Consider the following 27,113-nt stretch of genomic DNA (forward strand, 5'->3'; position numbering starts at 1 on the left):
ATTCCCCCAGCGGCACTAAAAACACGCTCCGATAACACGCTAGCGGCAGGGCAGGCCAGGACCTCCAAGGCGTTCAAAGCAAGTTCATTCCAAGTGTCCAGCTTGGATACCCAATAATTAAAAGGCACAGAGGAATCACGGAGGACGCTGGTACGATCGGCAAGGTACTCCCTCACCATCTTTTGAAACTTTCCACTCCTTGTGAGAGTACCCCGCGCCTCAGGGCCTGTAAGCTGGGCGGGTGTCAGAAAACTGTCCCAGAACGTTGACAGTGTTCCCCTGCCTCTGCTGGATTGGAGTTGCATCTCTCTCGCCTGTACGCCTTGTTTGGGCAACGAACTGTGACCTCTGCCGCTAGCGTGTTCAGATGGGAATTTTTTTAAGAGTTCTGCAGCAAGGGCCTTCTGGTATTGCCCCATTTTTGTAGACCTCTCCACCTCAGGAATAAGAGAGTGAAAGTTCTCCTTGTAGCGGGGGTCTACAAGTGTCACCAACCAGTAATGACTGTCACCCAACATTTTGACAACGCGAGGGTCACGGTTAAGGCAGCGTAACATAAAGTCATCCATGCATGCCAGACAGGTAACGGGCAAGATTTCCGTGTCCTCACCAAGATGACAACTGACCATGCTCTCCTCCTCCTCCTCCTCTTCCTCCTCCCCCCTGTCCTCAGGCCACCAACGCTGAACCGACGGTATGACACTTGTACAGGTACTACCGTCTACAACGCATGATAGCAGCTCCTGTTATTCCTCCTCTTCCTCCTCCTCCTCCTCTCCCTCATTGTCCCCCAATGCACGTTGGGATGAGATGAGGCTGGGCTGTGTGTAATCGCCCGCTATGGCTTCTTGATCCATCTCATCATACTCTGGCTGCAATGCCTCCTCTTTAATTCTCTGCAGAGAGCGTTGCAAAAGACAGACAAGTGGGATGCTGACACTAATGATGGCATCATCGCCACTCACCATCTTAGAATCATAGAATCATCATAGAATGGTAGAGTTGGAAGGGACCTCCTGGGTCATCTGGTCCAACTCCCTGCTCAAAGCAGGATTCACTAAATCATCTCAGACAGATGTCTGTCCAGCCTCTGTTTGAAGACGTCCATTGAAGGGGAACTCACCACCTCTCGTGGCAGCCTGTTCCACTCATTAATCACCCTAACTGTCAAAAAGTTTTTTCTAATATCTAATCTGTGTCTACTCCCATTTAGTTTCATCCCATTGCTTCTAGTCTTTCCTTGTGCAAATGAGAATAAAGATGATCCTTCTACAATGTGACAGCCCTTGACATATTTGTAGACAGCTATTAAGTCTCCTCTCAGTCTTCTTTTTTGCAAGCTAAACATTCCCAAATCCTGCAACCGTTCCTCATAGGACATGGTTTGCAGACCAGTCACCATTCTGGTCGCTCTTCTCTGAACTTGCTCCAGTTTGTCTATGTCTTTTTTAAAATGTGGTGCCCAAAACTGTACACAGTATTCCAGATGAGGTCTGACCAAAGAGGAGTAAAGATCTTGGTGGCCTCCTCAAAGTTTGTCAGGATGGTACACATGTCAGACATCCAGGTCCACTCCTGAGGTCTTATGTGTGGAGTCTGACATGAATATCGACGGCCTTGTTGCAGCTGGTACTCCACAACTGCTCTCTTCTGCTCACAAATCCTTTGCAACATGTGGAGGGTAGAGTTCCAACGTGTGGGGACATCACACACGAGTCGGTGTGCCGGAAGCTGCAAACGCTGCTGCAACACAGCAAGGGCGGCGGAAGCTGTAGCCGACTTGCGAAAATGAGCTGACAGGCGGCGTACTTTCACGAGCAGATCTGGCAACTCGGGGTACGATTTAAAAAACCGCTGAACCACGAGGTTAAGCACATGAGCCAGGCATGGTACGTGTGTGATCTCACCTCGCCTCAGAGCCGCCACCAGGTTACGGCCATTGTCACACACGACCATGCCGGGATGTAGGCTCAGCGGTCTCAGCCACAGATCTGCCTGCTCTTTCACAGCTGTCCACAACTCACAAGCAGTGTGAGGTTTATCACTTAAGCTTATGAGTTTCAGCACAGCCTGTTGCCGCTTGTCGGAGGCAGTACTGCAATGCTTCCAGCTTGTAACTGATGTGGTGATATCTGAGAAGGAGGCTGAACATGAGGAGGAGGAGGATGCGCAGGAGCTGTACACTGTGGGGACAACTCTGACTGACATAGGGTCCGCAATCCTCGGTGTGGGGAGGATGTGTTCCGTCCCAAGGTCCGACTGGGTCCCGGCTTCCACTATGTTTACCCAGTGTGCCGTCAGAGAGATGTACCGTCCCTTGCCACAAGCACTTGTCCACGTGTCCGTTGTCAGGTGGACTCTCCCAGTAACTGCGTTGTTGAGGGCACGGCAGATGCTTTGGGACACGTGCTTGTGTAGTGCGGGGATGGCACACCGGGCAAAATAGTGTCGGCTGGGGACCGAGTACCGAGGGACGGCCACCGCCATAAGATTGCGGAAGGATTCCATCTCCACCAGCCTAAAAGGCAGCATTTCCAATGCAAGCAGTCGTGAAATGTGCGAATTTAGGACTGTGGCCTGTGGGTCGTTAGCTGCGAATTTCCGCTTTCGTTCAAAGGTCTGGGATATGGACAATTGAATGCTGCGGTGGGACGTGGACGTGGACGTTGATGCTGTTTCTTGAGAAACTGCCATAACAAGTGAAGACTGAGAGGAGGGGGCATTTTTACATGCAGTATGGACAGGGGATTGCCTTGCACACACAACAGGGGGTTCTATTGCACGCACAACAGTGGAAGAAGCAGTGGTGACACCCGCTGACACTGGTCGTGGACCCTGGGTTTCGCCCCACAAAGTCGGGTGCTTTGCTGCCATGTGCCTGATCATGCTGGTGGTGGTCAGGCTGGTAGTTTTGTCACCCCTGCTGATGCTGGCATGGCAGGTGAAACATATGGCCTTTTTGGGGTTATCAGCAGAGTCTTTAAAAAAATTCCAGACTCTGGAAGACCTACCGCTTGTACTGGCAACGTCCCTCGTGTTGGTGTTACGGGGAACGGTTGCCTGCCTTCTGTCTGCGGCCACCACACTGCTTCTTCCTGCCTGTTGGAGTACTCTGCCTCCCTCCCCCTGTGTGCTGCTGGCCTCACTCTGCATGTCCTCCTTCCACGTTGGGTCAGTTACTAGATCATCCACCACCTCCTCCTCTTCCACTTGCGCTCCACGATCCTCCTCCTCACTTCCTGGCAATTGTGTCTCGTCATCGTCCACCTCTTGTGACAGATTGCCAACGTCGACTTCCTGTGGCCGTAGCTGTTCAAATATTTGGGCATCGCAACATGGGATCTCCTCTGCCACCACTTCAAGCGTATCAGGAAAGGGGCCCAAATATGGAAATGGACCAGTGAACAGCTCTTCAGAGTGTCCAAGTGTGGGATCACTTGCTGTCTGACGACACTCGGCATGGTGGGAGGAAGGAGCGTCATGGAGAGGAGGAGTATGCAGTCGAGACTCACGGCTACTAAGAGTTGACCGTGTGGAAGACAGACCGGAGGTGGTGGTGCCCAGGTAACTGGAAGTATTGTCTGCTATCCAATTAATAACCTGTTCACACTGATCAGTTCTCAATACTGGTGTTGTTCTGTGCTTCCTTAGTAATTCGGTCAAGAAGTGGGAGCGAGAAGATGTGGCTGTTGATTTTGGCACATTTTCACCTTGGCCACGGCCCCGTCCTCTGCACGAACCATCACCAGAACATCCACTTCCACATCCCTTGCCACGCGCCTTGCCCATTGTAAATGAAGTAAAATAGCTTACACTTGCACTATCAATGGAAAAAGGGTAATAAAGAGTAGATTAGAACCGTGGAAGAGGAAAACCACAGCTATTGTTTACTGGGGTATACCACACTTTTTTAAATAGAGATATTTGCGGCTGAACAGTGAGCGACACACTCAAACTGCTTTTTTTTTAGATACCAAAGGCCCAAAACTGGATAGTACAGCGATTTGACCCGTGGAACTGTGAAACCACACTGGGATGTCGGGCCTACACAAGACTATTTTCAACAGATATATTTTTGTGTCACAACAGTCAGGAGACACTACTGTTTTTCTTTACGGAAAAAACTACCAAAAGCTGAATAATAGAGATTTTTTACCGTGGAACAGCAAAACCACAGTTATAATTTACTGGTGTATACCAGGCTTTTTAAAATATATATATATTTGCGGCTGAACAGTGAGCGACACACTCAAACTGTTTTTTTTTAGATACAAATGGCCCAAAAGTGGATAATACAGAGGTTTGTACCGTGGAACTGCAAAACCACACTTGTATTTCTTGGGCCTACACCAGACTATTTTCAACAGATATATTTGTGTCTGAAAAATCAGGGAGACACTATTATTTTTTTTTTACAGCAAAAAATACAAAAAGCAGGATAATAGAGATTTTTTTACCGTGGAACAGCAAAAGCACACTTCTGTCTCTTTGGCCTACACCAGACTATTTTCAACAGATATATTTGTGTCTGAAAAATCAGGGAGACACTATTATTATTTTTATACAGCAAAAAATGCCAAAAACAGGATAATAGGGATGTTTTACCGTGGAACATCAAAACCACAGTAATAATTTACTGGTGTATACCAGGCTTTTTAAAATATATATATATTTGTGGCTGAACAGTGAGCGACACACTCAAACTGTTTTTTTTACATACAAATGGCCCAAAAGTGGATAATACAGAGGTTTGTACCGTGGAACTGCAAAACCACACTTGTATTTCTCGGGCCTACACCAGACTATTTTCAACAGATATATTTGTGTCTGAAAAATCAGGGAGACACTATTTTTTTTTTTTTTTACAGCAAAAAATGCCAAAAACAGGATAATAGAGATGTTTTACCGTGGAACATCAAAACCACAGTAATAATTTACTGGTGTATACCAGGCTTTTTAAAATATATATATATTTGCGGCTGAACAGTGAGCGACACACTCAAACTGTTTTTTTTAGATACAAATGGCCCATAGAACTGCAAAACCACACTTATGTTTCTCTGGCCTACACCAGACTATTTTCAACAGATATATTTGTGTCTGAAAAATCAGAGGCACACTTTTTTTTTTGGGGGGGGGGGGCGGACACCAAAAGGTTAATAAGATGGATATTTGTACACTGTGAAGGAGGAAAAAAAAAAGAGGATTTTGATAAAAAAAAAAGGATTTTTCCTGGCCCCCGGGACCTGGAGCTAAGTCCAGCAATTTCAGCAACAGGAGCAGCACACAGGACTGTAATGCAGCGTTTGCTGGTATAACCACTGCGTCTCCTATACAGCCTGCCTGCCTGCCTGCCTGATATACCTGGGATGGATATTAGTCCTGAGAAGGACTGTTTGTTTGATCTGGCAGCCTTTACAGACCCTACACTAACTATTTTGCAGGATATATCTCTCCCTAAATCAGCAGCGCTGTCCCTACACTGTCTGATCCGGAGCGACTGTGTCCAAGATGGCGGCGCCCGGTTTTAAATACTCAAGGTGACGCTGTGCGGCCAGCCAATCACTGTAATGCCCACAAACAACATGGCTGCGGCATTACAGTGACTGGCTGGCAATCCCTGCATGTTCATTGGCTCTGTAAAGAGCGCCAAACATGCAGGGCGGAGACCCGAGCTCCCGCCCGAGTAACCCGGAAATGCTCGGTGCTCGCCGAACATCCCGAGTAGCGTGATGCTCGGGCGAGTACCGAGCAATGCCGAGCATGTTCGCTCAACACTAACAGTCAGCATCGGCAATTTTTGTTGGTCTCTCAGGAGTCTTAATCCATGGTATGCAAATGACAGCGTGTTAGCTCCTCCCAGTGGGGAAAAGAAATCTTGCGCCCCACAGCATCGTATTGATGATTTTCGCTTGGAACAGGAGAGAGCTAGATATTCTGCCTGCAATATCCAAAAATGACCTCTTCCCTGAGCCCTCTGACTGCAACTCCCAGAATGCTTTGCGGCAGCGGAGGAAGGGCAGTGGTCATTTGGAACTCACCATGGCTTAAATAAGCTCTTCCTGGAAGCTGGGATTTCTTGGTCACGAGTTACTTTAACTTTGCGCAGTGGCAGTATTTTAGCCCATGAGGTTTAACCGAGGCGTGATTATTGTTAGTTGAAAACTTTTCCTAATACAATGCCATGATGACTTGAAATACAGTCAGCATAGGCAATTTTTGTTGGTCTCTCAGGAGACTTAATCCATGGTATGCAAATGACAGAGTGTTAGCTCCTCCCAGTGGGGAAAGGAAATCTTGTGCCCCACAGCATCGTATTGATGATTTTCGCTTGGAACAGGAGAGAGCTAGATGATCTGCCTGCAATGTCCAAAAATGACCTCTTACCTGAGCCCTCAGACTGCAACTCCCAAGATGCTTTACGGCAGCGGAGGAAGGGCAGTGGTCATTTGGAACTCACCATGGCTTAAACAAGCTCTTCCTGGAAGCTGAGATTTCTTGGTCACCTGAGTTACTTCCACTGTGCGCAGTGGCAGTATCGTAGCCCATGAGGTTTAAGCGAGGTGTGATTATTGCTAATTGAAAACTTTTCCCAATACCCCGCCATGATGACTTGAAATACAGTCAGCATAGGCTATTTTTGTTGGTCTCTCAGGAGACTTAATCCATGGTATGCAAATGACAGAGTGTTAGCTCCTCCCAATTGGGAAAGGAAATCTTGTGCCCCTCAGCATCATATTGATGATTTTCGCTTGGAAAATTAAAAAAAAAAAAAAATAGATACTTACCTGGCAGGGGAGATACCATTCTCGGCCTGCAGCCCAGTGTGGGGTTTTATAGCCTCCGCTGGGTGGAGGGTTTGTAGTTTCCTTTTAAAGGAAACAACGTTTTTTGCTTTCTGTGGTCGTCGGACCGACAGTTTTTCTTTTTGACAAGATGTTTGCCAGTGGTTCAAGATTCCGTTCAGGCATCAGGAACACCGTTCGTCTGCAAGTGGAGGAGGCTAGGAGGATATTGGAGCAGGAGGCTGTGCAGGAGCAGAGTGAAAGTCTGGTTGCTGAGAAAAGTGAGGTGCAGGAGGAGGTGGGATCAATTGCAGATCCACTCAGCCCAGTAACTGATGAGTCCCTAGTAATTGATGAGTGGTCATCACCTGGGGCAAGTTCCTCTGTTGATACCGAGGAAAGAGATGGGAATTCCTTTCGTCCCTTTCGGAAAGCTGCGAAAAAGCAAAAAATTAAGACTTTGGAGTCGCCGTTTGTGGAGACAAAGAGCAGGTTTAAGACGCTATTTGAGGAAGGGATGGATATTGGGTCTGGCGGCGAAACTCCTCCCGCCCCCCCGTGACTTGTGTCCTTATCCTCCTTAGGGTTGTTGTATAAGTAGAGTGGCATGTCCTTTGTGATCGCATCATCAAATGTCCGTGTGTTTTCAAGCAGAAACAGAAGGGCTGCAATTTTGGAAGAACTTGCAGGGGCATGTGTAGATATTATATGTCTACAAGAATGTGGGTTAAATAATGAAATTAGGAAAGAGGAATGGAGACATGGACCAGCAGTGTGGTCAATGTCATCTTTAAATAGAAATGATGGTGTGGGCATTTTGTTTAAAAACAAAAATATTGAAATATGTAGTTATATGGTGATAGAGGCTGGCAGGTGTATAATGGTGGTGGTGAAAATGAAAGGGTTAAAGTTTCGCTTGATAAATGTGTATGCATCAACTAAGAGGAATGAGAGAATAGAACTGTTTGAGAAAATTAAATTGTATTTGCCTGGGAGGGATCCGGTTGTTTGGGTGGGGGACTTTAATTGTGTGATTGATGGTGATAGTGTGGATGCTTCTGGGAATGTTCTTAAATCAATGCTCCTGGATTTTAAACTGCAAGATCTGGCAAAACAGGGTGGAGTAAACCCGCCACCTGAAACATATCATTCTGAGTGTGGAAGGTATAGTTCAAGGATTGACATGTGTTTTGTATCGAAAGGTTTGGTTGGCAAGAAATTTATTCAAAATAAGGTGATGTATTCGGACCATGAGTGTGTGAAATGTGAATTGGTTTTGGATGAGAATTGTGTGAGTGGGAGAGGTATATGGAAATTAAATGTGAGTTTGTTGGAAGATAAGGGATTGTATAATATGTATGTAAGAAAATATAGAGAATGGTGTGATAAGAAAAGGGTGTTTGACAGTGTGTTGGAGTGGTGGGATTGGATTAAAAAGCAAACGTGTATGTTTTTTAGGAAAGAAGGATATAAACGGGCTGCTAGAAAGAGGAGAAAGTATGAATGGCTGAATAAGAGGTTAGTATTTCTTAAAAATGTGAAAAAAAATGGTTGGAAGGTGGATGTGGAAATTGAAGAAGCAAAGAAGAAGTGCAGTGAATGTTTGATTGGAAGAGGCAAAGAAATAATATATCAGGCCAAAATGGACAAGCTTGAAAAGGATGAAAAATGTTCTAGATTTTTTTTCAAAAAGGTGGTGGGACGAAAGGAGAAATTTGTGAGAGCAAACGATAAGGATGGAAGAGTTGTGAAAGGGAAAAATGTTTTGGGTGTGGTGGAAGATTTCTATAAGGATTTGTATGCAGGGAAAAAATGTGATAGAGACCTTGAGGATGATTTGCTTGCTTGTATTGAGGGAAAAGTGTTGGAGAATGATTTGCCTGAACTGATGAAGGACTTAATTGAGGAAGAGGTGAAGCGTGTGATGGTTAGTATGGCTTTAAACAAGACTCCAGGTGAGGATGGTTTGCCGGCTGAGTTTTTTAGAAGCATGTGGGATATTATAGGGCGTGATTTAGTTGAAGTGTATAAGTTTATGTGGGAAAATAGTAGAACGGCTGAAAGTATGAAAAGTGGTGTGGTTGTTTTAATTCATAAGAATGGTGATGAGAAAGAGGTCAAAAATTGGAGGCCAATTACACTTTTAAATGTGGACTATAAGATCTTTGCAAAATTAGTTGCAAATAGGATGAGAGAGGTAATAAATCAAGTGATTGGAGAAGAGCAAGTGTGTGGTGTACCTGGAAGGAGGATAAGTGAGAACTTGTGTTTGTTAAGAGATGTACTGTGGGATTGTATGGATAGAAAGCAAGATGTGAGTATATTGTCAATTGATTTTGAAAAGGCGTTTGATAGAGTGTCGCATGGTTTTTTGTTCAGAGTGTTAGTAAAAATGGGATTCCCTGGTGATTTTGTGAATGTGATAAGGATGTTGTATAAAGATGCATATAGTAAGTTTCTGATAAATGGATGGCTCAGTGAAGAAGTGAGGGTGTGCTCAGGTGTGAGGCAAGGTTGCCCACTGTCACCTATTGTGTTCATTTGTGTAATGGAACCTTTATTGGAGTTGATTAGGAGAGATAAATGTATAAGGGGTGTAAAAGTGCCTGGAAGTGGTGGAAAAGAGGTGAAAGTATTAGCATATATTGTTGATGTATGCGTGGTTTGTGAGTCAGTGTGTGCGTTAAGAAGGGCAAAATTGTTAGTCTCCTTATTTTGTGGGGCATCCGCTTTTAGGGTAAATTGGGGTAAAAGTGTGTGGAAGTGTTTTGGTGATGTGACAATACATGAAGACTTGGGTATTGAGAGAGTATATGGTGCAGTGAAAGTGCTAGGGGTGAAATTGGATGAAAGTTTAGACGGGAGAGAAAGTTGGGAGGATGTAGGTAAGAGAGTGATGAAAAAGTTAAATTTTTGGAAATTGAGAGAGCTGTCTTTTGTGGGTAAGATTTTAAGAATTAAAAGTGTGATTTTGCCAATGTTCTTGTATGTTGCGTTAGTATTTCCTCCTGGATATTTGGTTCTGAGAAGATTGAATAGGATCTTTTTTTTTTTCTGGGGAACAAAAATATAGAGAGTGAAAAGTGAGATAGTGATGAAAGATTGGAGGAAAGGAGGAATGAATTTTCCAAATGTTGAGTTGTATTTGGGTGTTAATGTTCTTTTTGCAGCAAAAAGAGTGCTGGGAGGTGAATGGAAATTTGCATGTATGTTGAGGTTTTTGGGTGGAAATATGTTATGTAGATTAGGATGGACTGATAGGGATTTGAGGAGACCATGTGCATTTGTGTGTCCTAAGTGGTATTGTTTCATTGAAAATTTTGTGAAAAAGTTTGATCTAGAGAGTGTGGGGAAAGAAGTCTGGAAAAATAAGAAGAGCGTGTTAAATATTATTGGTGAGAAAGAGCTACAATGCAATATTAATATGGTGAGTAGTAAGGATGTTGGGAAAGTGTGGAAAAGTATGACGACGGATGGAATAACTAATAGACAGAGAGAGATTGGATGGCAGAGTATGCATGGGGCACTACCAGTTAGGGAATTTTCCAAAGATCGCGGTATAAGAAGAAGTGATGTATGTCCTAGAGATATGTGTCAGGGAAGTGAGAGTATTGTGCATCTGTTCTGGAATTGTAGAGTGGCTCGAGATGTGTGGAAGGGAATGAGTCCGTTATTTAAAGAGTTAATTGGTTTAAATAACTTGTCTTTTGGGTTTGTAATGTTTGGATTGGGTGCAGTGAGTATGAAAAGTCAAAGGATTTTATTTATTATGCTAGCTGTCATTAAAGAAGTATTGTGGGATGTCAGGAATCTGTATGTATTTAAAAAGAGAACTGTGACTGTGGATGGATGTCTGAGGATGATATTGGATAAATTGTGTACTGTGTATTTGTTGGATAAGAAAAGATTTGGGGAAAATGAGGCTGAAGGTGTGTGGAAGTTCTTGAAATGGAGGCATGTGGAAAAGGTGTAGGACTGGGGAATAGTGGAGGTTTAATGGGTGATGGGCTAAATATTGTAAGTAATGTTCTGTTGTTTGGTTTTTGTTTTTTTATTTGTCCGAAATAAATTAGCCTGATGATGATGTCGGATGAAACTATTTCAGAATGCTAAGTATGCTGAAATTAAGTATGAATTAGTAACAAAGTTTTACTAGTTTTTTTAATCCAAATCTGAAGGTTTTAAAAAAAAAAAAAGTAACCGAGGTGTGATTATTGCTAATTGAAAACTTTTTCCAATATCCCGCCATGATGACTTGAAATACAGTCAGTATAGGCAATTTTTGCTACTGCAACTCCCAGGATGCTTTGCGGCAGCGGGGGGAAGGGCAGTGGTCATTTGGAACTCACCATGGCGTAAACGAGCTCTTCCTGGAAGTGGGGATTTCTTGGTCACCTGAGTTACTTTAACTTTGCGTAGTGGCAGGATCATATACAACGAAGGAAAAAATATGATCAAAGCTACACAGCAGGTAGTTAATCATAAAATCTAGCTTTTATTGAATATATGATATAAAAAGAATACATCTCATAGTATGGCAGAAACAGTGCACAACGTACATAACAAAAAATATCTTAAAATACCATCATGCTCAATGGACACAGAAGTCCACATGTGAAACACCCACCAAAATATAGTATAAACACTAGTGCTCCTGATCAGCAGATCTCTACTGTATAAGTCCAAGTAGTGTATCATTGGTGGTCAGCTAGTGCTGCCCAACTGTAAACAAGATACCCATGTCAGTAACCATATAATATAGAAGTAAGGACTACCTGGACAGAAGACTGGCGGCAGGAATGCTCACATGTGGACCGCGCGTCCACCCCGACGCGCGTTTCGGCGTTACCTTCTTCAGGGGGCGTGGTTGCAAACCGGGGGTGTGTCTTTAAAAAGCTATCTCTGGCCAATAGGAGGGTGTGGGCGGACATCAAATGACGCGCCCGGCGTCTCCGCTGCCTCGGCAACCCGCGATGCCGGCGTCATGCGAAGGACCTCCCATAAGTCACGCGGGCCCACGTGATCCCGCAGGTCCTAGCATAGAGACGCCCGACAGCGCGAGCCAACCTCAGCAACCGAGAGCGCCTGCTCGTACCTGTCCTGGGTACCGCACCTTAAGTAAAACATTCTCAAGCCTAACTAGAGGTCCATCTAAATATTGCCACAGTATCCCAGGGATAGTAAATAAGGATATATGTGTTAAGGTATCCAATTGTAGGATTAACCACATTCATCCAGTGGTAGAGCATAATGTAAAGATCTCCCATCAAAAGGAATACTTATATGCATCGCAATATATATCAATATAGGGACAATTTTACGCATACCATGGGCCTCACCACATGTGTCAAATTGCTCCCGACATTGGCACATCATCACTGTATAAAATACCTATCAAAAATACATAATCATAATGAACAAAATAGCATTATATATTAGTACAAGGTGCATGATCACAGTAATGCAATGTCAATAAATTACAATAACAATGTTATCCAGCAGGTAGAAACAATAACCACACATATAGAGGACCCAACCACACACATCACAATACATAATCACCTAAAGGATGGGAATGATACAAGATGCAATAATTCATTTAGACAAAGTTCACAATATAAAAACAAGATATATAGGCCTTGGCGACTGCTGTACGACAATGTCATGTATCCTTCTTCTCCTCCACAAGCACTTATCGATAGTAGAACGAATATAGTACGGACACAACCCACGAAAGGAAAAGTTCACAGACCAAAATGATGGATGAACTGGAAATAATATATAATAAAAATAGAATAAATAAAAAACATAAATATACAAATGATATGTACAAGGTAGAGGGAATATCAAAGAAACGGAGTGAAACTGAGACTCTCATTCAGCCCATGCGGGTGTACAGTGCCCAATTTCCAGATCCATCTGGATTCTAGTTGAGCTAGACGTTGACTAAGTCTACCTCCACGAATACCAATCCTCAAGGCGTCAATCCCCCTCACCCTCAGTAGTGAACTATCACAGTTATGGCAGAGTTTGAAATGTCGTGATATCGTCCTGAGTGTGGAGGGATCCATACAGTCGACTGCCGCCGAAATCCCCAACACATGTTCCCTAACTCTTACTTTAAGTTGCCGTGTAGTTAGACCCACATAGATTAGTCCACAAGTACATGTGGCATAGTAGATAATGAACCGTGAGGTACATGTAATACGACTTCCAATGACATAAGTCACTGTACCCGCAGCATTAGAAAAGGTATTAGTACATTCGATATTCGGACAGGCGACACAACGGCCGCATGGAAAACTTCCACACTCAGGACTAGAAGCACCAAAAATAGTAGCAGTCCCAGATTGAAATTGATAATGGCTGTGTACCAGACAGTCACGAAGATTTTTAGAGCGGCGCACAGCAATGGATGGACGATCTGGAAGAATTTTACACAAAACAGGATCAGTCAGGAGGATAGGCCAAGCTTTAGTCAAACATTCCCTCATACGACCAAATTGGCCATGATAGTCAGTTATAAATCTTGGTCTATCTACTGGTAGTGGCAGGATCGTAGCCCATGAGATTTAACCGAGGCGTGATTATTGCTAATTGAATACTTTTCCCAATATCCCACCATGATGACTTGAAATACAGTCAGCATCGGCAATTTTTGTTGGTCTCTCAGGAGACTTAATCCATGGTATGCAAATGACAGAGTGTTAGCTCCTCCCAATTGGGGAAAGGAAATCTTGCGCCCCACAGCATCGTATTGATGATTTTTGCTTGGAACAGGAGAGAGCTAGATGATCTGCCTGCAATGTCCAAAAATGACCTCTTCCCTGAGCCCTCAGACTGCAACTCCCAGGATGCTTTACGGCAGCGGAGGAAGGGCAGTGGTCATTTGGAACTCACCATGGCTTAAACAAACTCTTCCTGGAAGATGGGATTTCTTGGTCACCTGAGTTACTTTAATTTTGCGCAGTGGCAGTATCGTAGCCCATGAGGTTTAACCGAGGCGTGACTATTGCTAATTGAAAACTTTTCCCAATCCCCTGCCATGATAACTTGAAATACAGTCAGCATCTGCAATTTTTGTTGGTCTCTCAGGAGACTTAATCCATGGTATGCAAATGACAGAGTGTTAGCTCCTCCCAATTGGGAAAGGAAATGTTGTGCCACACTGCATAGTATTGATGGTTTTTGCTTGGAGCAGGATAGATCGAGCTGATCTGCCCGCAATGGCCAAAAATGACAACTTCCCTGAGCCCTCAGACTGCAAATGCCAGGATGCCTTGCGGCAGCGGGGGAAGGGCAGTGGTCATTTGGTACTCACCATGGCTTAAACGAGCTCTTCCTGGAAGTGGGGATTTCTTGGTCACCTGAGTTACTTTAACTTTGCGCAGTGGCAGTATCGTAGCCCTTGAGGTTTAACCGAGGCGTGATTATTGCTAATTGAAATCTTTTCCCAATAGCCCGCCATGATGACTTGAAATACAGACATAATCGGTAATTTTTGTTAGTTTCTCAGGAGACTTAATCCATGGTATGCAAATGACAGAGTGTTAGCTCCTCCCAATTGGGAAAGGAAATCTTGCGCCCCACAGCATCGTATTGATAATTTTCGCTTTGAGCAGGAGAGATCGAGCTGATCTGCCTGCAATGGCCAAAAATGACCTCGTCTCTGAACACTCAGACTGTAACTCCCAGGATGCTTTGCGGCAGCGGAGGAAGGGCAGTGGTCATTTGGAACTCACCATGGCTTAAACGAACTGTTCCTGGAAGTGGGGATTTCTTGGTCACCTGAGTTAATTTAAATGTGCGCAGTGGCAGTATTGTAGCCTATGAGGTTTAACTGAGGCATGATTATTGCTAATTGAACACTTTTTCCAATATCCCGGCATGATGATTTGAAATACAGTCAGTATAGGCAATTTTTGCTGGTCTCTCAGAAGACTTAATCCATGGTATGCAAGTGACAGAGTGTTAGCTTCTCCCAATTGGGAAAGGAAATCTTGTGCCCCACAGCATCGTATTGATGATTTTCACTTGGAACAGGAGAGAGCTAGATGATCTGCCTGCAATGTCCAAAAATGACATCTTCCCTGAGACCTCAGACTGCAACTCCCAGGATGCTTTGCGGCAGCGGAGGAAGGGCAGTGGTCATTACGAACTCACCATGACTTAAACAAACTCTTCCTGGAAGCTGGGATTTCTTGGTCACCTGAGTTACTTTAACTTTGCGCTGTGGCAGTATCGTAGCCCATGGGGTTTAACTGAGGCGTGATTATTGCTAACTGCAAACTTTTCCCAATGCTCCGCCATGATGACTTGAAATACAGTCACCATCGGCAATTTTTGTTGGTCTCTCAGGAGACTTAATCCATGGTATGCAAATGACAGAGTGTTAGCTCCTCCCAGTGGGGAAAGGAAATGTTGTTCCGCACTGCATCGTATTGATGGTTTTCGCTTGGAGCAGGAGAGAGCTAGCTGATTTGCCCGCAATGGCTAAAAATGACCTCTTCCCTGAGCCCTCAGACTGTAACTGCCAGGATGCCTTGCGGTAGTGGGGGAAGGGCAGTGGTCATTTCGAAGTCACCATGGCTTAAACGAGCTCTTCCTGGAAGTAGGGATTTCTTGGCCACCAGAGTTACTTTAACTTTGCGCAGTGGTAGTATCGTAGCCCATGAGGTTTAACCGAGGCGTGATTATTGCTAATTGAAAACTTTTCCCCATATCACGCCATGATGACTTGAAATACTGTCAGCATCGGCAATTTTTGTTGGTCTCTCAGGAGACTTAATCCATAATAAGCAAAGGACTGAGTGTTAGCTCCTCCCAGTAGGGAAAGGAAATGTTTTTCCGCACAGCATTGTATTGATGGTTTTCGCTTGCAGCAGGAGAGAGCGAGCTGATCTGCCCGCAATGGCCAAAAATGACCTCTTCCCTGAGCCCTCAGACTGCAACTACCAGGATGCTTTGCGGCAGCGGTGGAAGGGCAGTGGTCACTTGGAACTCACCATGGCTTAAACAAGCTCTTCCTGGAAGTGGGGATTTCTTGGTCACATGAGTTACTTTAACATTGCGCAGTGGCTGTATCGTAGCCCATGAGGTTTAACTGAGGCATGATTATTGCTAATTGAAAACTTTACCCAATACCCCGCCATGATGACTTGAAATACAGTCAGTATAAGCACTTTTTGTTGGTCTCTCAAGGGACTTAATCCATGGTATGCAAATAACAGAGTGTTAGCTCCTCCCAGTGGGGAAAGGAAATGTTGTTCCACACAGCATTGTATTGATGGTTTTTGCTTGGAGCAGGAGAGATCGAGCTGATCTGCCCGCAATTGCCAAAAATGACCTATTCCCTGAGCCCTCAGACTGCAACTCCCAGGATGCTTTGCGGCAGCGGGGTAAGGGCAGTGGTCATTTGGAACTCACCATGGCTTAAACGAGCTCTTCCTGGAAGTGGGGATTTCTTGGTCACCTGAGTTACTTTACGCAGTGGAAGTATCGTAGCCCATGAGGTTTAACCGAGGCGTGATTATTGCTAATTGAAAATTTTTCCCAATAGCTCGCCATGATGATTTGAAATATAGACATCTTCGGCAATTTTTGTTGGTTTCTCAGGAGACTTAATCCATGGTATGCAAATGACAGAGTGTTAGCTCCTCCCAATTGGGAAAGGAATTCTTGCACACTACAGCATCGTATTGATGATTTTCGCTTGGAACAGGAGAGAGCTAGATGATCTGCCTGCAATGTTCAAAAATAACCTCTTCCCTGATCCCTCAGACTGCAACTACTAGGATGCTTTGCGGCAGCGGAGGAAGGGCAGTGGTCATTTGGAACTAACCATGGCTTAAACAAGCTCTTCCTGGATGTTGGGATTTCTTGGTCTCCTGAGTTACTTTAACTTTGCGCAGTGGCAGTATCGTAGCCCATGAGGTTTAACCGAGGCGTGATTATTGTTAATTGAAAACTTTTCCCAATATCCCGCCATGATGACTTGAAATACAGTCAGCATAGGCAATTTTTGTTGGTCTCTCAGGAGACTTAATTCATGGTATGCAAATGACAGAGTGTTAGCTCCTCCCAGTGGGGAAAGGAAGTCTTGCGCCCCACAGCATCGTATTGATTTTTTTCGTTTGGAACAGGAGAGATCGAGCTGATCTGCCTGTGTGTCACCCCAGGGGTCTGGTTACCACAGTAATAGAGATAAGTCTGGGAGCAAGTGGGAGGTTTCTCTGGTCAGGAGCCCTAAGCATGCAACACGGCCCGCCCAGACCTGGGAGCGGAGGAATCTGCCCTTATAAACTGGGTCTGGGGCGGGATTAGGTCAGTCAGAGCCTAGAGTGAAGGTACAGACAGGGAAAGATACATCAGGAGCTCTGTAGGAGCAGCAGCTGAAGGCCAGGGGCTGTGAGCAGAGATATAGGTCGCCCTGGCTGAGGACACTAAAAACCGGACACAGGAGTCCGAGGCTGTGGGGACTGATATATACCCAGCAGCAGAAACCAGCCAGAAGGGGATTCCAGGTCCTCTGGCCATAGAAGCCCGGAGGCTCAGTCACAAAGAAGGGACCAGCGCCGCCATCCAGGAGCGGAGGCTAACAGAAGGCCCCAAGTCACCAGCCATACGGGTGAGCACCACACGGTATACTCAGTGACGTGGGCTACTTGTAACCGCTGACAGCAAGGTAGCCAGGAAGAGTGCAGATAAACGGGGAGGCCTACAACTCCATCTGGCAAGGGGAACTCCTGCATGCTCACAGACTGACCAGGCCCCTTATACTAGCCAGAACTACCGGGAGGGTGTGCCTTGTACCATCAGTAAAGACCCTGAACTGCACCACACGTCTCTGTGATTCCTTGCCGCACCAGCACCATTAGCACTGGGACACTCACACCATCACTCCCATCATCTCTCACATTAGCTGCCCTGAGGCAATACTTCTCCCGTGGGGAGTTATCCCATACTCAGCTGCGCAAACAATATCAGCCTCAGCGGTCTGCAGCGCAGCGGCGGTCCCTACTGACCGCAATCCATGGGTGGCGTAGTCGGACATTGTTATTACCTAAGAATGCCACTGGTTTGACCACCCTGAGCCACGGACCGGGTCGCCGCCACACTGAGACTACAACCCCCAGCATCCCACCAGCGATCCGGCTCCGGGTATCCCCTGCACAGCACAGGCCCAGGGGCGCGTCAACTTTGGCGTAGTCGGCAGGATTTCGTGCCCTCAACCACCGGGTACTGTGTGCCTGAAAAAGACTTTTGCACTTACCTGTGGTGAAGTTTCCCGCCGTCAGGAGTCGTTTCCCGCCATCCGGAGCCGTTTCCCGCCATCAGACGCCATCTTGGACCGTTTCCCGCCGTCTTCTGCCTTCTTCCCGCCATCCGCAGCTGCTTCCCGCCTTCTGACGCCATCTTCGGGACGCCGAGCAGGAAGAAGAGGGGCGTGGATGCCGAAAGCGCGCGAGATCCGAAGCTCCGCCCCACGCTCCGCCCCACACAGTGACGCTGCGCAAGGTCCTGGAAGGGAGGAAGACCGACGCTGCCGTCATCGGAGCGCGACGCCATGTCCTCAACCCCGACGATCGCGGCCTACGGAAGAAGAGCATCGCAAGGTAGGCCACGGTCCACTAGGGGGGAGGAGGATGCCGGATACCGAGGGGAGCTCCACTGCCACAGCCACCACCAGCGCAACCGCTGCTGCGGTCATGCTCTTCACCATGCCCTATATCCAGGGGGCAACCTGGCTACCCCAGTACTCAGGGGTGTCACATACTCTAAATGACTTTAGAGAAAGACTTGATAGCCTCTTCCAGGTATACCCCCTCACAGAAGAGCAAAAAGTGAGCATCTTGGTGGCCCAGTTAATCGGGGCAGCCCAAAGGGAGGTAAAGTCCTGGTCACCTGGGAGGAAGAGGACTGTCAGAGAGATACTAGCCCGGCTGAAAGACACATTTGATACCCGTACCTCAGCAAAAATAAAGCTCAGATTTTACGGGTGCAAACATCGGGCACATGAAAGTATAAGAGACTATGCTCTAAACCTACAAGAGGCCCTGAGTGCCATTAAGCAGGCAGACCCTGACAGCGTGGGAAATGAAGATAAGCTGTTGACTGAACAATTTATTGAGGGTCTACTGTGCAATGCCCACCGAACCCAGTTGCGGGCAATGGCCTTACAGGACCCTGACCTGGACTTTGCACAGTTCAAGGACAGAGCCATCCGGGTGCTCCGAGAACCGGCACCAGGTGGCGCTGTGACCCACAGGCACCCTGCTATCACTTACCACCAGGAGACGGCGCCCTTGTCTGCAGGGCCTGTGGGAGCTGATGCGCAGGCTTTAAACAGTGACCCGGCTACAGACCTGCACCATCAGGTCCAAGAGCTGACTAAGAGCGTTGCCGCGCTAACCAGAACTGTGCAGTCTTTACAGGTCTCTTCTCCAGGGAAGATCCAGCTGGCATCCGGACCGGAGGACGTCCCGTGGCGCCGACTGAGGAGGACCCCACCGGCCAGAGGAAGACCCAGCGACAGATACAACGAGGACGGACGACCCATCTGCCGCCGCTGCAATCAACCCGGACATGTGGCAAGGTACTGTCATTTAAACGGGCACAACCTGGGGTAGAGGGCCAACCCCCAGGCATAAGACCATCAGGCCCATCAAACTGGCGTGATAAATACGTACGGGGACGTCCAATCTTGCCTGTGGTACTGGATGGCATTCCTATGAGTGCCCTACTAGACACTGTGTCACAGGTGACCACCATCCCGTACGTGCTCTTTAAGCAGTACTGGAATGACTCGGACATAACCCGCTACCCAGATGACGACCTGAGTATCATCGGCAGCAATGGTCAGCCCGTGCCGCAGGTGGGATTCAAGGAGGTGACCATTAAGATCGGTAAAGTCGAACTGGCGGCACAAGGACTGATTATAGTGGACATAGACCGTCATGAGAGTCACCCTAGAATAACCTTGGGAACTAATGTGATTGAAAATTGTCTTGCAGAGGTGATTCTCATTTTACAGCAGGTTGCCAAGAACGCCAGGTCCGGCCAGCAGCGTGTGCTCCAAAAAGAGATCCGGGCACTGATGAAGCGGCAACAGGTGGAACTATCTGGTGGTGAGATAGGTAGCGTGAGAATGTGTGACCCGTTCCCTATTGCCATGCCCCCAAAAAGTGAGATGATGATTTGGTGCTGGGCAGCTATTGGTCTAAGAGGTAGAGACTACCAAGCAATGGTAGAACCCGTCTACTCAGACAGTAGGCCCACCATTTTGACAGCACGGGGGGTGGTCGATGTACGCCATGGGAGGGAGCCCGTTCACATCATAAATATCGGGGAGAGAGAAGTATACCTGCCCCGGTATGCCACGCTAGCCAAATTGTTCACCATAAACCAGAATTCTGTACAGGCCATGGAACCCTTGCCTCCATCTCAACCAGAGGAAGGTAACGGCTCTAAGAAACCAATGGAGGACTGGTGTCAGCAACTACATTTGGGTACTGACTCCACTCCCTCACACCAAAAACAGGGAGTCTATCGGGTGGTTCAAGAGTACGAGAGAGTGTTTAGTAAACACCCGCTGGACTTCGGGCGAGTAAAGGGGGTAGAACATCACATCCCCACGGGAGGCCATCCTCCCATAAAGGAGAGATACCGACCCGTACCCCCGGCACACTACCAACACGCCAAGGGGATGCTTAGAGACATGAAGGAGGCTGGGGTAATCAGGGACAGCTGTAGCCCCTGGGCAGCTCCACTAGTCTTAGTGAAAAAGAAAGACAACACCATGAGAATGTGTGTAGACTACAGGAAGGTCAACCGTATCACACACAAAGATGCGTCGCCTTTACCAAGCATAGAAGAGTCCTTAGCTGCATTAAAATCTGCTAACTTCTTCTCTACTTTGGATCTCACTAGCGGGTACTGGCAGGTTCCTGTAGCAGAGGCGGACCGGGAGAAGACCGCATTCACCACCCCGATGGGTCTCAGCGAATTTAACTGTATGCCGTTCGGGCTCTGCAACGCACCAGGAACCTTCCAATGGTTGATGGAATGCTGTCTGGGACACCGGAATTTCAAGACGGTCCTGTTATACCTGGACGATGTCATCGTCTATTCCAAGACCTACGAGGACCACCTGAAACACCTGGCAGAAGTGTTTGAAGCTCTGGCAAACTACGGCCTAAAGGTGAAACCCTCCAAGTGTCACCTCCTGAAACCAAAGGTGCAGTACCTGGGACACGTGGTGAGTGCTGACGGAGTGGCTCCCGACCCTGATAAGATCACCGTGATTAAGGACTGGCCAAGACACTCCAGCATAAAGGAAGTGCGGCAGTTCCTCGGGTTGGTAGGCTACTACCGAAGATTCATTCCCGGTTTCACCAAAATGGCAGCCCTATGCAGGACCTCCTGATAGGTCAATCTCGGAAATCCAAAAACCAGAAGCCGCCCTTCAGGTGGGAAAAGCTGGAAGAGGAGTCCTTCTGCCAGCTGAGATGGCCCTCACGGGGGATGAAATCCTGGCATATCCAGACTACAGCCAGCCCTTTATCCTCCACACGGACGCAAGCAACATCGGGCTAGGAGCCGTACTGTCCCAGATCCAGCAAGGGAAAGAACGGGTAATCGCTTACGCCAGCCGAAAGCTACGGCCCATGGAGAGGAACCCTGAGAATTATAGCTCATTCAAGCTGGAGTTCCTGGCAGTAGTGTGGGCAGTGACCGAACGTTTCAAGCATTACCTTGCCTCCTCCAAATTCACCGTGTACACGGATAACAACCCGTTGACACACCTGGACACTGCAAGGCTCGGTGCCCTGGAAGAGAGATGGATGGCCCGCCTGTCCAACTTTGAATTCACAATCAAATACCGGGCAGGACGCTCAAATGCCAACGCGGAAGCCCTGTCAAGAATGCCGAACTTACCGGACGTAGGGGAAGATCCAGAAGATCTTTAAGAAGTTGAGCTCCCTGCGTTCCACCATCATGGGATTACCCTGTATTCCCACCGTGTGAAGGACATGCGCTCCGAGACGTTCAATCCCTTGCCCCACTACAACTGGGCGGAGACGCAAGACAGTGATCCCGCAGTCCATTTGGTGAAGGAAATGCTGACCCAGGCCGATGCCCATCTTGACCCAGATGCTCCAGAGGAGACCAAGCAACTGTGGAAGGAGAAAAGTAAGCTGTTCCTCTACAGGGAGAAGCTGTGCCGGAGAATGGTTAACTCTCGAACACATGAGTTAACCTGGCAGGTAGTGGTCCCAAGACGAGACGCGGCTATGGTTCTGAAGGCATACCACAACGGAGCAGGGCATTTCGGATGGAAAAAGCTGGAGTTCTTGTTGCGTGAACGGTTCTACTGGGTAGGCATGAGAGGAGCCATCGAGAGGTGGTGCAGAGACTGTGGCCCGTGCCACCTGAGAAGAAAAGACCGTGCCAGCCAGAAGACTCCCCTGCAGCCCATCATCACCAGAAAGCCACTGGAACTAGTAGCCCTGGACAATGTGAAACTGGCTCCAAGCAGATCTGGGTATGTGTACGCCATCACATTCGTAGATCATTACTCCCGGTTCCTGGTGGTGGTGCCGGTCAAGGACTTAACGGCTCAAACAGCAGCTAGAGCCTTCCAGCAGCAATTCTGCCGTCCACACGGGTACCCGGACCAAGTGTTGACAGACCAAGGACCAGCCTTCGAAGCAGAGGTCTTCCAGGAGTTCTGCAACCTGTATGGCTGCAAGAAGATAAGAACAACACCCTATCACCCTCAAACCAATGGACTCTGCGAGAAGATGAACCAGGTGGTGATAGATCTGCTAAAAACATTGCCCCTGGAAGAACGCAGTCTGTGGCCTGAGATACTGCCCGATCTGGTGGACCTGTATAACCACATCCCTGTAGGTTCCACCAACTGTACCCCAGCTTACCTAATGAGAGCAAGACCTGGTAAGCTGCCTATTGACCTGGATATGGGAGTCCTGACGCCTGAGGACACCTCGCCAGAGGCAGACTGGGATACAGAATGGCAGCAGCAGTATCGGAAAGTACAGGAGAGTGTCGAGCGAAGTCTGTCTCAAGCTAGAGAAAGGCAAGAGAAGGCTTATAACTAGTATGCTCCCGCTGTTCCCCTGGTACCTGGAGAGCAGGTCTTGAAGAGGAAGAGGCGGCTCCACAAGTTGGACGACCAGTGGGAGAAGGATCCGTACACCGTACTGCCATCAAACCATGAGAACCCAAAAATCTGCGTAATCAGTAAGGATGGAGGAAAAACCACAGCCATTTTCTCCAGAGACCACCTGAAGAAGTGTCCCGAGCAGCTGCAAAGCCCTGAATAAGATCAAGAAAACCCTCAACCCGCAGAGGAAAGGGAAGAAATGATCAGTACCGTACTCGGAGACTTCCCCCGGTCTTGGACACAAGTAAACGGCACTGTCGTGGTACCCGTCCTCACCTTTCTCCAGCCAGCCCTGCAAGTGCCTACAGAGAAACCGGTAGAGCTGGAAGAGCAGCCAGCCCAAGAGGCAGAAGAGTCCACACCAGCAGTACAGGAGGATCAACCCTCTGCTAGTAGTGAGCCTGCCGTGCCCCTAGTGAGCCAAAGAGTGCGCAGACAGCTGCCCAGCTTACCTACAACCTCCCCTACACCCTGTAGTGCAGAACCAGTTAGTGAGCTCCGTAGGTCCACTAGAGTCACTAGAGGTCAGATGCCGGCTCGCTGGAGAATATAAACTAATGCACTGTGAATTTATCTGTTAACTGTTTATGGTTTATGTTTGTTGCCTGTTACTAATTATGTTTCTCAGTTACCCTGCAGATTTATTTGGACTAACAGGTTATGGACGCTGGATAACCGGAACAGTTTTGTAGATCGTTGCACCTTGGTGCCTTTTGCGAAGACGGCCGCGGAAGAGAAAACCTGTCTGGCGTGGCCTCCTTGCGGCCCAAAGTAGTTAGTCTACCCTTGCAGCCACGCCCAAGGCCAACGCAAGGGGTTTGCTTTGGACAGGTCCCCTACTTCGCTTAAAGTTTCAACTGGGGTGACATGGACACCCCCTTGTTTTACAAACTTCACCTTGGGTGATATGGACACCCGGTTACGGACATGCCGTGACCTTTAAAGAACTAAAGCTTCTTGTAAATATGTTGTCTTGTTATACCTTGTATTTATGTTTCTTTAAAAATGTGTTTAGTCCCGGAGTACTAAAATTTACTAGGGGGGAATGTGGCACCCCAGGGGTCTGGTTACCACAGTAATAGAGATATTATGTCTGGGAGCAAGTGGGAGGTTTCTCTGGTCAGGAGCCCTAAGCATGCAACACGGCCCGCCCAGACCTGGGAGGGGAGGAATCTGCCCTTATAAACTGGGTCTGGGGCGGGATTAGGTCAGTCAGAGCCTAAAGTGAAGCTGCAGACAGGGAAAGATACATCAGGAGCTCTGTAGGAGCAGCAGCTGAAGGCCAGGGGCTGTGAGCAGAGATATAGGTCGCCCTGGCTGAGGACACTAAAAACTGGACACAGGAGTCCGAGGCTGTGGGGACTGATATATACCCAGCAGCAGAAACCAGCCGGCAGGGGATTCCATGTCCTCTGGCCATAGAAGCCCGGAGGCTCAGTCACAAAGAAGGGACCAGCACCGCCATCCAGGAGCGGAGGCTAACAGAAGGCCCCAAGTCACCAGCCATACGGGTGAGCACCACACGGTATACTCAGGGACGTGGGCTACTTGTAACCGCTGACAGCAAGGTAGCCAGGAAGAGTGTAGATAAACGTGGAGGCCTACAACTCCACCTGGCCAGGGGAACACCTGCATGCTCACAGACTGACCAGGCCCCTTATACTAGCCAGAAATCCCGGGAGGGTCTGCCTTGTACAATCAGTAAAGACCCTGAACTGCACCACACGTCTCTGTGATTCCTTGCCGCACCAGCACCATTAGCACTGGCACGCTCACACCATCACTCCCATCATCTCTCACATTAGCTGCCCTGAGGCAATACTTCTCCCGTGGGGAGTTATCCCATACTCAGCTGCGCAAACAATATCAGCCTCAGCGGTCTGCAGCGCAGCGGCGGTCCCCACTGACCGCAATCCACGGGTGGCGTAGTCGGACATTGTTATTACCTAAGACTGCGACTGGTTTGACCACCCTGAGCCACGGACCGGGTCGCCGCCACACTGAGACTACAACCCCCAGCATTCCACCAGCGATCCGGCTCCGGGTATCCCCTGCCTCTTCTCTGAGCACTCAGACTGTAACTCCCAGGATGCTTTGCGGCAGCAGAGGAAGGGCAGTGGTCATTTGGAACTCACCATGGCTTAAACAAGCTTTTTCTAGAACCTGGGATTTCTTGGTCACCTGCGTTACTTTAACTTTGCGCAGTGGCAGTATCGTAGCCCATGAGGTTTAACCGAGGCGTGATTATTGCTAATTGTAAACTTTTTCCAATATCCCGCCATGATGACTTGAAATACAGTCAGCATAGGCAATTTTTGTTGGTCTCTCAGAGGACTTAATCCATGGTATGCAAATGACAGAGTGTTAGCTCTTCCCAGCGGGGAAAGGAAATGTTGTGCCACACTGCACAGTATTGATGGTTTTTGCTTGGAGCAGGAGAGAGCCAGCTGATCTGCCCGCAATGGCCAAAAATGACCTCTTTCCTGAGCCTTAAGAGTGCAACTGCCAGGATGCCTTGCGGCAGCGGGGGAAGGGCAGTGGTCATTTGGAACTCACCATGGCTTACACGAGCTCGTCCTGGAAGTGGGGATTTCTTAGTCTCCTGCGTTACTTTAACTTTGCGCAGTGTCAGTATCGTAGCCCATGAGGTTTAACTGAGGCGTGATTATTGCTAATTGAAAACTTTTCAAAATAGCTCGCCATGATGACTTGAAATACTGACATCTTCGGCAATTTTTGTTGGTTTCTCAGGAGAATTAATCCATGGTATGCAAATGACAGAGTGTTAGCTCCTCCTAATTGGAAAGGAAATCTTGCTCCCCACAGCATCATATTGATGATTTTCGCTTGCATCAGGAGAGAGCTAGATGATCTGCCTCCAATGGCCAAAAATGACCTCTTCCCTGAGCTCTCAGACTGCAATTCCCAGGATGCTTTGCGGCAGCGGAGGAAGGGCAGTGATCATTTGGAACTCACCATGGCTTAAACAAGCTCTTCCTGGAAGTGGGGATTTCTTGGTCACCTGAGTTACTTTATGCAGTGGCAGTATCATAGCCCATGAGGTTTAACTGAGGCGTGCTTATTGTTAATTGAAAACTTTTCCCAATATCCCGCCATGATGACTTGAAATACAGTCAGCATCGACAATTTTTGTTGGTCTCTCAGGAGACTTAATCCATAATATGCAAATGACTGAGTGTTAGCTCCTCCCAGTGGGGAAAGGAAATGTTGTTCCGCACTGCATCGTATTGATGATTTTCGCTTGGAACAGAAGAGATCGAGCTGCTCTGCCTGCAATGGCCAAAAATGACCTCTTCTCTGAGCACTCAGACTGTAACTCCCAGGATGCTTTGCGTAAGCGGAGGAAGGGCAGTGGTCATTTGGAACTCACCATGGCTTAAACAAGCTTTTTCTAGAACCTGGGATTTCTTGGTCACCTGAATTACTTTAACTTTGCGCAGTGGCTGTATCGTAGCCCATGAGGTTTTACTGAGGCGTGATTATTGCTAATTGAAAACTTTTCCCAATACCCTGCCAAGATGACTTGAAATATAGTCAGCACAGGCAATTTTTGTTGATCTCTCAGGAGACTTAATCCATGGTATACAAATGACAGAGTGTTAGCTCCTCCCAGTGGGGAAAGGAAATCTTGCGCCCCACAGCATCGTATTGATGATTTTCGCTTGGAGCAGGAGAGATCGAGCTGATCTACCTGCAATGGCCAAAAATGACCTCTTCCCTGAGAGCTCAGACTGCAACTCCCAGGATGCTTTGCGGCAGCGGAGGAAGGGCAGTGGTCATTTGGAACTCACCATGGCTTAAACAAGCTTTTCCTAGAACCTGGGATTTCTTGGTCACCTGAGTTACTTTAACTTTGCGCAGTGGCAGTATCGTAGCCCATGAGGTTTAACCGAGGTGTGATTATTGTTATTTGAAAACATTTCCCAATATCCCGCCATGATGACTAGAAATACAGACATCATCGGCAATTTTTGTTGGTCTCTCGGGAGACTTAATCGATGGTATGCAAATGACAGAGTGTTAGCTCCTTCCAATTGGGAAAGGAAATCTTGCGCCCCACAGCATCGTATTGATGATTTTCGCTTGGAACAGGAGAGAGCTAGATGATCTGCCTGCAATCT

The 27,113-nt window shown here is 47.5% G+C and overlaps 17 non-coding genes across 17 annotated transcripts; all 17 read left to right on the forward strand.

Moving 5' to 3' along the window:
* Positions 1 to 6,097: 6,097 nt before the first annotated feature.
* LOC141168506 (U4 spliceosomal RNA) lies at positions 6,098 to 6,238 on the forward strand. Its single transcript, XR_012252241.1, has one exon. It is a non-coding gene; the product is annotated as a U4 spliceosomal RNA (small nuclear RNA).
* A 280-nt stretch (positions 6,239 to 6,518) lies between these two features.
* LOC141167831 (U4 spliceosomal RNA) lies at positions 6,519 to 6,659 on the forward strand. Its single transcript, XR_012251619.1, has one exon. It is a non-coding gene; the product is annotated as a U4 spliceosomal RNA (small nuclear RNA).
* A 4,290-nt stretch (positions 6,660 to 10,949) lies between these two features.
* LOC141168020 (U4 spliceosomal RNA) lies at positions 10,950 to 11,097 on the forward strand. Its single transcript, XR_012251777.1, has one exon. It is a non-coding gene; the product is annotated as a U4 spliceosomal RNA (small nuclear RNA).
* Positions 11,098 to 13,321: 2,224 nt separating this feature from the next.
* Positions 13,322 to 13,462, forward strand: LOC141167955 (U4 spliceosomal RNA). Its single transcript, XR_012251735.1, has one exon. It is a non-coding gene; the product is annotated as a U4 spliceosomal RNA (small nuclear RNA).
* Positions 13,463 to 13,743: 281 nt separating this feature from the next.
* LOC141167804 (U4 spliceosomal RNA) lies at positions 13,744 to 13,884 on the forward strand. The gene has a single exon (XR_012251593.1). It is a non-coding gene; the product is annotated as a U4 spliceosomal RNA (small nuclear RNA).
* Positions 13,885 to 14,164: 280 nt separating this feature from the next.
* LOC141167639 (U4 spliceosomal RNA) lies at positions 14,165 to 14,305 on the forward strand. The gene has a single exon (XR_012251433.1). It is a non-coding gene; the product is annotated as a U4 spliceosomal RNA (small nuclear RNA).
* A 280-nt stretch (positions 14,306 to 14,585) lies between these two features.
* LOC141167958 (U4 spliceosomal RNA) lies at positions 14,586 to 14,726 on the forward strand. Its single transcript, XR_012251738.1, has one exon. It is a non-coding gene; the product is annotated as a U4 spliceosomal RNA (small nuclear RNA).
* A 280-nt stretch (positions 14,727 to 15,006) lies between these two features.
* LOC141167843 (U4 spliceosomal RNA) lies at positions 15,007 to 15,147 on the forward strand. Its single transcript, XR_012251630.1, has one exon. It is a non-coding gene; the product is annotated as a U4 spliceosomal RNA (small nuclear RNA).
* Positions 15,148 to 15,427: 280 nt separating this feature from the next.
* On the forward strand, positions 15,428 to 15,568 carry LOC141168120 (U4 spliceosomal RNA). The gene has a single exon (XR_012251871.1). It is a non-coding gene; the product is annotated as a U4 spliceosomal RNA (small nuclear RNA).
* Positions 15,569 to 15,848: 280 nt separating this feature from the next.
* LOC141167797 (U4 spliceosomal RNA) lies at positions 15,849 to 15,989 on the forward strand. Its single transcript, XR_012251587.1, has one exon. It is a non-coding gene; the product is annotated as a U4 spliceosomal RNA (small nuclear RNA).
* A 274-nt stretch (positions 15,990 to 16,263) lies between these two features.
* On the forward strand, positions 16,264 to 16,404 carry LOC141167711 (U4 spliceosomal RNA). Its single transcript, XR_012251503.1, has one exon. It is a non-coding gene; the product is annotated as a U4 spliceosomal RNA (small nuclear RNA).
* Positions 16,405 to 16,684: 280 nt separating this feature from the next.
* On the forward strand, positions 16,685 to 16,825 carry LOC141168084 (U4 spliceosomal RNA). The gene has a single exon (XR_012251837.1). It is a non-coding gene; the product is annotated as a U4 spliceosomal RNA (small nuclear RNA).
* An 8,339-nt stretch (positions 16,826 to 25,164) lies between these two features.
* On the forward strand, positions 25,165 to 25,304 carry LOC141168294 (U4 spliceosomal RNA). Its single transcript, XR_012252036.1, has one exon. It is a non-coding gene; the product is annotated as a U4 spliceosomal RNA (small nuclear RNA).
* A 281-nt stretch (positions 25,305 to 25,585) lies between these two features.
* LOC141167770 (U4 spliceosomal RNA) lies at positions 25,586 to 25,726 on the forward strand. The gene has a single exon (XR_012251560.1). It is a non-coding gene; the product is annotated as a U4 spliceosomal RNA (small nuclear RNA).
* A 273-nt stretch (positions 25,727 to 25,999) lies between these two features.
* Positions 26,000 to 26,140, forward strand: LOC141167839 (U4 spliceosomal RNA). Its single transcript, XR_012251626.1, has one exon. It is a non-coding gene; the product is annotated as a U4 spliceosomal RNA (small nuclear RNA).
* A 280-nt stretch (positions 26,141 to 26,420) lies between these two features.
* LOC141168491 (U4 spliceosomal RNA) lies at positions 26,421 to 26,561 on the forward strand. Its single transcript, XR_012252227.1, has one exon. It is a non-coding gene; the product is annotated as a U4 spliceosomal RNA (small nuclear RNA).
* A 280-nt stretch (positions 26,562 to 26,841) lies between these two features.
* On the forward strand, positions 26,842 to 26,982 carry LOC141167643 (U4 spliceosomal RNA). The gene has a single exon (XR_012251436.1). It is a non-coding gene; the product is annotated as a U4 spliceosomal RNA (small nuclear RNA).
* Positions 26,983 to 27,113: the final 131 nt, after the last annotated feature.

The sequence above is a fragment of the Phyllobates terribilis genome, unplaced genomic scaffold (genome assembly GCF_046119375.1).
Source record: "Phyllobates terribilis strain yellow unplaced genomic scaffold, ASM4611937v1 Scaffold_11__3_contigs__length_659146591, whole genome shotgun sequence".
NCBI classification, from domain to species: Eukaryota; Metazoa; Chordata; class Amphibia; order Anura; family Dendrobatidae; genus Phyllobates; species Phyllobates terribilis.